Consider the following 9668-nt stretch of genomic DNA (forward strand, 5'->3'; position numbering starts at 1 on the left):
CACAAAATGTCAACAGACAGGTTATGCAAAAAGTCCAAGACTGACGCTCTTCTGACTCTTGATTTTAAGAGCCTAACATTTAGGGAGACAACTCCCAAGGTGGATTCAGAAGACACCTTTTAAATTGGCACTCAGTCCCCAAAGAAAAAAAACATCACTCTTCATCCTTCTTCTCCCAAAGAGCTCTCACTTGAGTGGAATATAGGGACTTCAACATCTTCCTCCAGGTAAGGTGATGATGCAGGAGAGGTAAGACCCAAAGGATACTCCCTCTCACTTACAGGACTCTTTACAATAACAGAAGTACATGCTGACAAACGAGCTCTCTTCTGCTGAGAAATGTCTGATTCTACAGATTCTTCAGAGGACCTTACTACTGCTTCAGTGAAGTCCCCTTGTCCTCCAGCTTTCTCCTCCTCCATTATCTCTCCGCCACCATCCCAGCTAATAAGCGAGCCACCTGAAGTTTGCAGATTGGCCTCACCCTCTCCACAAACAATCTCAATAAAACCATCCTGGTAAGAAGAGACATCCATTTCAGCAGCAAGCATATCATCCAATTCCAAAGAAGCAGCCAAGGCTTTTTCAGCCTGAGACACCACTGGGCTCACATCCACACATTGACCACTTGCTTTCTCTTGAACCGTGAGAGAGGTTCCAGATACCACATTTCCTGATTCAGGTGAACCAGTCAACACCTCTGAAAAAAGCCTCACCCTGTTTTCATTCATGCGGCTAGGGCAATCCTTAAAAGCATATCCTTTTAACCCACAGCTATTGCAGACGATAGAATTTGTGCAGTCCTTAGCAAAATGGCCACATTGATTACATTTTGAGCACCTAGACATAGCAGTGCAGGTCTCTTGTAAATGGCCATACTTCTTACATTTCCTGCAAAACAGTGGAGAATCTGAAAAAAAGAGGATACCCCTATCTCTCCCGATAGAGAAGCTTAGGGGAGGGAGATGGACTCCTCCTGCCTCTGATTGACATTCCCCAAACCTGACAAAGTATTTATGCTTGCCAGTCCATAAGTTCTCACTGTTCATAACTTTATGACTGTATTGCACATAGTCACAATGCTTTTTGAGAAAGACAGCAATATCATACTCGGGCACAAAGGGGTTGTACATAAAGACAACCAGGGGAACATCACCTTTAGTATATAGGACTGTAAAGGTCAAACCATCCAGACTTGGGTTCTTAACCTGCTCTCCCAGTTTCTTAAACATATTGCAGCAGGCATTTCTGGAATTAAGGACCAAAACATATCTTCCTACCTTGGCAGAGTCTTGCAGGCAAACGATGCTTTCTCTTGTTACCTCCAAAGTCTTGCAAATAACTTCATGCACCATATAGGGAAAGGCTATAGCGCTCTCTCACGGCAGCATCTACGTCAATGCGGAAAGCATTGTGAACCCGATTATCCTCGGTTCCAGCATAGCGTATAGTAATGCCCATTGTGATCGCCTCCTCATTCCTCCTCGCTATTCCCCTAAAGCGGCAACCGGCTTAAGCCATATAAATGGCGATGCCAGAAGGCCAAGGAACAGCACTCAAGGACCCTTAGCAAGACACATGATCTTAGCCAAAAGGCCGATAAGCGATAAACCTGAAATGGTTCACCATTTCTGCCGCACCTAGGCCTAAAACCGACACCCATTGTGGAGACAGAGCAAAAGAGTGCTGCAGGGAAGACATTACCAGTAACTCTGGAGGCCTTCTCAATGACAGTTCTGCTGTCAATGACAGTTCTGCTGTGTGTGTGTGTCTGTGTGTTCAAGCTGTGCATGACGCGTTTTGAATCTGCATAACTCCGCCTACTTTGACACACCCTCCATCCCCATTGTGACTGCACGTGAAGGTTCCATGCTAAGATTCTATCTACTGCAGGCAGGGTTGGTCATAAGTATTAGAATACTCACACAGGTGTAGATGGACAAGACAAGCAGAATCAAGATCAGCAGAGACACCAGTTTTCCTTTTTTTCAAATACATATAATACACCACATTTAAAAGTCGGTGGTCCACAAGAGGGAGACAATGTTTTACAAAAGAATTCATGTGGTCCCAAATGCGGTATGTATGGCAGAACTACTCATTGGATACTTCAATTTAAATGCTGCCAAGTACTGACAGCTGGGGCCTAATTTTGTAGATGGCACAGTATATTTGCAACACTGTTACAAAGGCCTAATACAGGCCTACATCTTAACACACCTGTTGCAGCAACCAGTAAATACAAATTGATTGATTGCATATTGAAGGCAATGCAATGCTTGAAATACATAGGTAAAAGCAAGGCAAGGCACACAAAATGTTGCAAATGGTCAAGTGAAATCGAGCAGAATGCTACATTTGGCATCAGAAATGTGCTTTTTCGACCCTGAAATGAATTCACATGAAGGGTTAAAAGACAATTGGCGCTGATATCAATTCAATCTGTTTTTGGAAACCGGATCAGAGGAGTGCACTGTTCCCGGAGATACTGCAATAACGGGTCAATGCGTGGAGTGGACAGAGCAAGCTCTTCTTCCATCTCCCTGTTCCAAAAATCCATTTAATATATGGTCCCCAAATAGGGGACGAATCAGATATTAAACTGAAAAAAAACAGATTTAAGTGTTTATATTTTACTATATCGTAGTCTTTAGCTTTTCTTCAAAACTTTAAAATAACATCTTCCATAGGTGATAGTTCCATGTACTTAGGGCTCTCTTCTTACCAAGCTTCTTCACATCAAGAAGATAGTACATATACAGTTCACTTAGTGCCAGTCTGATGCAATCTTTGACTTCTATGTGGTCTTTTTTGAACACCAATATGTTTCGGGTCTTCCACAAAGCATTTTTAATACAATTTAGTGTACACCATAAAACTCTTTCTTTTTCTTTGGCCATGTTTAAAAAAATTCCATATAAAACCACTTCATGACTCAAAAAATTAAGACCAGATAAACATTTTAAAAGCTCACCACATTGCTTCCAAACTCGCTGTGCAAAGTCGCAGTTCCAGATAAGGTGCATAGTAGTTTCATCATTATTGCACTGATGCCTAGGACAAGTCTGAATATTGCTCAGTCTTCGTTTATACTGAAAGTCACGGGTTGTTAGACATTCCTGCACAATCATCCAGGCTAAGTCTTTATGTTGGTTAGTTAAATAAGGTGCATTTACTATTTTCCAGACTTCCGCCACTCTGTTGAATGAATAGTAGCTTATGGGCGTCATGGCTTCTCGCTTTCTTATTTGTTGAAGCAATTTCCTTGGATTTTTCAATGTTGGTATATCAAAGGATTCCAAGTCATACATCCTAACAACTTTCTCCAGGATGACATATTGCTTCGGAGGAGACAGCAACACTGGGCACGTTAGAGGGATAGATACCCATTTTCGTCTTCTAAAAATATGACCAGCAGCATATCTTAAAAAATGCGCCCAAGGGCAAAAAAGAGATATATTCTTAAAACAGAGGCTAAAAAACTTAGAATATAAAAACAATTTAATATTAGGAACGTCTTTACCACCTAGGTGGTGCGGCTTGTGCATGGTTTCTCGCTTGACTTTTTCAAATTTAGAGCTCAATATAAATTCAAACAGCATTCTCTGCAGCTTTTTTGCAGCAAGGTCACTTGGAGGGTAAACATAGCTGAGATAAAGCATAATAGGTAACAAAAGGGCTTTGATAATTAAGATTTTGCCTTCAATTGTCAATTTTCTCAACTTCCAGAAGTCTATTTTCTTCTGAACCTTCTCTCTTACCACATCCCAGCTCTTTGTGCCGTTATTTTGTTGGTCAAAAACAACTCCTAACATTTTTATCTTTTCTGACTGAATTGGTAAGTCAGGGGTGGACTCATCAGACCAGTTTCCTCGGGCAAAGCAATCACATTTCTCGATGTTTAACTTTTTAAGGCTGAGGCTTCACAAAAAAAATGTGTGGTTCTTATAGCTCTGCTTAATGCAGCAGGGGACGAACACAAAATAGTGATGTCATCCATATAGCCCAATACTTTAACATGATGTCCATGGCCACCAGGGATAGGGACACCTTTGACCACCTTATCTTCTCTCAGCATGGATATAAGAGGCTCTATTGCACATATATGCAGCACTGGAGATAATGGGCAGCCTTGTTTTACACCCGAGTGCAAGAAGACTTCTTTTGATAAAAAACCATTAATTAAAATTTTACTAAAAGAGTCCTTATACAAATGTGCCACTTGCTTAATAAAAATTTCAAGGAAGCCCATTTGTCTTAAAACCAACCATAAAAACTGATGAGACACACAATCAAAGGCCTTTTGAAAATCCAGTGATAAAATTGCCAAGTCTTGACTTCAAGACTGCTGATACCAGATCACATCTCGGATGGCATTGAGGTGCTCAGCAACCCCTCTTCCCGGCACTCCACATACCTGGTCTTCATAAATCACTTTAGATAAAACCCCTTTAAAACGATTCACCAGAACTTTGGACATCAACTTGTAGTCTACATTTAACAGTGTGATCGGTCTCCAATTGGCCATGTGGGATTTGGCTCCTTTTTTAAAGATCAAAGATACCAGACCGCTTCTCCATGATAACAGCAGGACATCACACTTAAAAGCTTCTTTAAAAACTAAAAACAAGTCAGGTCTTAAAACATTCCAAAATTCACGATAAAATTCTGCAGGCAAACCATCAGAACCAGGGGTTTTCCCATAAGAGAAACTCTTGATAGCAGCATCAATTTCAGGCATGGTGACTTCAGTGCATAACTGTCCTTGGTCTCCACAGTCTAGGCTGTATTTCAATGAATTTAACGCATCTTTAATAAAAGACTGGTCAATAGTTTTTTCATTAAAAAGCTGTTGATAAAAACGTTGAGCTTGGCTAAGCATTCCTTCTGTCGTAACTTCACCTTCTAATTCTGTTAGCATATCCTTAGCAGCAACTACTTTTTTTTAAAAGAATCTTGAGCATTTTTCGTTCTTCTCCATTGCTTCAATTTTTGAGTTATAAATTATCTCTTTGCCCTTTTGACTCTATACTTTTCTTAATTTATTTCTTTGTTTTGTCAATTAAATCGCCCATCTCAAGTCCCACACTTCTTAGTTGATAACAGGTCTGCAGCTTAGTAATAAGTCTCTTATCCCAAGCAGCTTTTTCCCTAGCTTTGGCTATGCTGACCTTTACAAAGAAGCTTTTTATCTTTGTTTTACAGTACTCCCACCAGTCTAGCAGAGTTGAAACATTTTTTGTTTTGTTCTTAAATAATTAAAAAACGCTTTAAAATCTGTTACCGTAGGGTCTTGTAGCAATGTCGTATTTAACCTCCAGACTCCTCTTGCTTTAAGAAGCCCAGGCAACTCCAACTCTGATAGCAGCATTTTATGATCTGAAAAAATGTTTGGGATTAAAACAGATTTAAACATTCACATATTGGGACAGAAAAATAAAATCAATACGAGACTTGGAAGAAAGATTCCCCCAAGTATGACCGGGGTCATTCATTACTATGCAACTCTTTCCAGGAATCTCTAAGACAAAAGTCAGTTAATATATCTTTCAGTTGTTTCTCTGTTTTACCTTTTTTAGGTGCACTGGAACTCCCACCTCTCCCTTCACCAGGCAGAATGCAATTAAAGTCACCACAGAACATCAGGGGCGACGAATCAGGCAAGTAATATTGCACATCCTCAAGCAACTGGTGCCTCTCTTCTTTCTCAGGAGAAGCGTAAATATTCAAGAGTCTAAAATCTGCACCTTTAAAACTGACATTTTAAAATCAACTCTTTTGTGGATGTTTTTTCTGGACGTGCTCTTTTTTTAAATCATGCGACTTAAAAAGCACCCCAATGCCATAGGAACGATTTTTATTATCCCCGGACCAGATGGAGGGCCCATGAGTCCAATCATTCCGTAAGTCTGCATAATTTATATCAAAGCAAATGTTATATTCTTGTAAACAAAAAATATCACAGTCCACTGTTGACAGGTAGGACAACAAAGCAGCCCTTCTGGTAGGGCTCTTTATACCCCTCATATTGAGTGAGGCGATTTTAATGGATGAAGTCATGATAAGACAGTTCAGGTCACACTGCTGTCAGAATCGGACATAAAGCCCACAGGTGTTAATGGGCTCTGCACCTCAGAATCCGAGAAAAAGATGTTTACAGGATTTGAAGGCCTCAGCTCTTCAGGAGGATCAGCAGGAGGCTTAGGCTTGTATTGCAGAATACTTGGCCTCAAAGGACACTTTTTGGAAGACTCCTTGGCCACATTACCTTCAGACCTGTCCTCTGACTTCCTTTTTCTCTGCCTCTCCAGCTCCATTGCCTCATCCTCCGAGTCAGAGTTTGCGGCTTCAGCAGAGGGTCCTCCCTCTGCCACCACCATCATACCATCTGGATCAGGGTCAGCACCCCCCTTTTCAGTAGGGTCAGATTTCTCAGCTGGAAGTTCTTGTGCAGCAGGAGGTTTTCCCTGAGCAGAAAGTGCCTGAGTGCTGATAGTCTTGCTTGCAGGAATACCAGAGGATCGTGCTTGTACAGCAGTCACAGGAGCACCAGTAGAACACCCCTGTGCAGCAGGTGCAGGCGAGCTGGCAGGCTTCTCCCGTGCAACAGGTGCAGATATATCAGCAGCAGGTTCAGTTTTTTTCCACAGAACTGGTACTGGAGTATTGGAAGACTGCCCCCGCATTGAGAACGCAGCTGCGGGAGCAGTGGTGGAACGCCTCTGCACTATGGGTGGCTGCTTCAGCGTTTCAGCATAAGTTTGGGCCCTTTTCTTCAAGGGACACTCCCGGAAGGAATGACCCGTGACCCAACAGATGTTTCACACCATCTCATTAGTGCAGTCCATTGTAGCATGTCCGTGCTCGTAGCACTTCTTACAAATTGCCACCTCTTCAGTACAGTTCTCATAGGTGTGACCGAACCTCATGCATTTTCGACAGAAGAGGGGCATGTCCCGATAGAAGAGCCGCCCCCGCTCTCTGCCAATCAGGAAACTCGATGGGGGGTCCCGTTGACCTCCAATACCACTCGCATCCTCACAAAATTTTACAAAAAATGTATGCTTTCCCATCCAAAGGTTCTCTTCATTCATGACCTTGTGGGAATACCGCAGATCCAGAAAATAACTCTGAAGAATGCAAATAATATTAACTAAAGGAACGTGAGGATTGCTCATTTGAACAATGAGTGGCTTCTCTCCACCGGAGTATAGGATGACAAAGGTGATTCCTTTTAGGTCTTCATGTGTAAGGAGGAAGAGGTTCTGGCACGCATGCTCCGACTCCAAGGTCAAAGTGAAAGATCCCGAGTGATCTTAAAGAGCCAGGATGTCCTCCCTCATTACTCCCAGGATCTCCAGCAGTACTCTCCTCATGAAAAACTTCAAGGTCATCTTTTCCTTAGATGCATCGTCCACTTCGATCTTGAACGAGTTCTTAATGCGAAGGTCACCAGCTCTGGCATAGCGCACTGAGGCCACTACTGCTGATGCCATCTTCAAAGGGATAAATGGGTCGATCGCCTTCCTGGTTTCTTTGCGTATCTGCCCCCTAAAGCAGCATGAGGCTTAAGATGGCTTTTAAACCGCCGATGCCTCAAGGCCAAGGGCAAGATTGGCTTAGAATCCTTCTGGCCAGACGTGATATCTGAGCCAAAAGGCAGAGAAGCGATGGCCTGAAATGGTTTGCCACTTCGGCCGCACCAAGGCCTACAACCGACACCCATTGTGGAGACATAGCAAAAGATTGCCGCAGGGAAGACATTTCCAGAAACTCTGGAGGCCTTCTCAATGACAGTTCTGCTGTCAATGACCGTTCTGCTGTCAATGACAGTTCTGCTGTCAATGACAGTTCTGCTGTGTGTTTGTGTCTGTGTGTCTGTGTGTTCGTTTAAGCTGTGCACGACGCGTTTTGAATCTGCATAACTCCGCCTACTTTGACACACCCTCCATCCCCATTGTGACTGCATGTGAAGGTTCCGTGCTAAGATTCTATCTACTGCAGGCAGAACACCTGGTTGGTCAAAAGCATTACAATACTCACAGAGGTGTAGATGGACAAGACAAGCAGATTCGAGATCAGCACAGACACCAGTTTTCCTTTTTTTCAAATACATATAATACACCACATTTAAAAGTCGGTGGTCCACCAGAGGGAGACAATGTTTTACAAAAGAGTTCATGCAGTCACAAATGCGGTATGTATGGCAGAACTACTCATTGGATACTTCAATTTAAACGCCGCCAAGAACTGACAGCAAGGGCCTAATTTTGTAGATGGCACAGTATATTTGCAACACTGTTACAAAGGCCTAAGGCTACGTTCACATTTGCGTTGTGCGCCGCAGCGTCGGCGCCGCAGCGCACAACGCAAACAAAAACGCGGCAAAACGCACGCTAAAACGCTGCGTTTTGCGCCGCATGCGTCCTTTTTGGCCGAAAGTTGGACGCAAAAAAAATGCAACTTGATGCGTTTCTTGCGTCCAACGCTTGCGGCCATGCGGCGCAAAACGCAGCACAACGCATGTCCATGCGCCCCCATGTTAAATATAGGGGCGCATGACGCATGCGGCGCCGCTGCGGCGCCCGACGCTGCGGCGCTGACCGCAAATGTGAACGTAGCCTTATACAGGCCTACATCTTAAGGCCATGTTCACACTTTGCGTTTTTTACCGCGGAACCGCGGCGATTTTGATGCTGCGGGTCCGCAGCAGTTTCCATAGCATTTACATTAACATGTAAACCCTATGGAAACCGCAAAACGCTGTGCACATGCTGCGGGAAAAACCGTGCAGAAACGCAGCGGTTTACAACCCACAGCATGTCACTTCTTTGTGCAGAATCGCTGCGATTCTGCACCCATAGGAATGCATTAAACCGCTTACTTCCCGCATGGGGCTGTGCCCACGTTGCGGGAAGTAAGCGGTTAATGTGCGGGTGGTACCCGGGGTGGAGGAGAGGAGACTCTCCTCCAGGCCCTGGGAACAATATTTGGGTGTAAAAAAAAGAATTAAAATAAAAAATCATGCTATACTCACCTCTCAGCGCTGCCCGCGGCGTCCGGTCTCAGTTGCTGTGCCGAACAGGACCTGTCGTGACGTCGCGGTCACATGACCGTGATGACGCCGCGGTCACATGATCGTGACGTCACGAAGGTCCTTGTCGGCACAGCCGCTTGCAGCGCCGGGGAGATCGCGACGTCAGAGGGTGAGTATAGCCAATTTTTATTATTTTTTACATTACTATTGATGCTGCATATTGCTGCATATGCAGCATCAATAGTACAGCAGTAATCCCGCAGCGGAAACCGCGGAACAAACCGCGATAAATCTGCAGGGATAACCGCAGCGGTTTTGCCCTGCAGATTTTCAATTCCGCTGCGGGATTAACCCGCAGAGGAACCCGCAGCGTGTGAACGTGGCCTAACACACCTGTTGCAGCAACCAGTAAAGACAGACTGATTGATTGCATATTGAATGCAATGCAATGTTTGACATACATAGGTGAAAGCAAGGCCAGGCAAGGCACACAAAATGTTGCAAATGGTCAAGAGAAATCGAGCAAAATGCTACATTTGGCATGAGAAATGTGCTTCTTTGACCCTGAAATCAATTCACATAAAGGATTAAAAGACCACAATTCAATCTGTTTTTAGAAACCGGATTAGAG

The 9668-nt window shown here is 43.7% G+C and overlaps 1 pseudogene; it reads right to left on the reverse strand.

Annotated features, from left to right (window-relative positions):
- Positions 1-2463: 2463 nt before the first annotated feature.
- On the reverse strand, positions 2464-2642 carry LOC143770773 (U2 spliceosomal RNA; annotated as a pseudogene).
- Positions 2643-9668: the final 7026 nt, after the last annotated feature.

Source organism: Ranitomeya variabilis, chromosome 4, assembly GCF_051348905.1.
Source record: "Ranitomeya variabilis isolate aRanVar5 chromosome 4, aRanVar5.hap1, whole genome shotgun sequence".
Classification (NCBI taxonomy): domain Eukaryota; kingdom Metazoa; phylum Chordata; class Amphibia; order Anura; family Dendrobatidae; genus Ranitomeya; species Ranitomeya variabilis.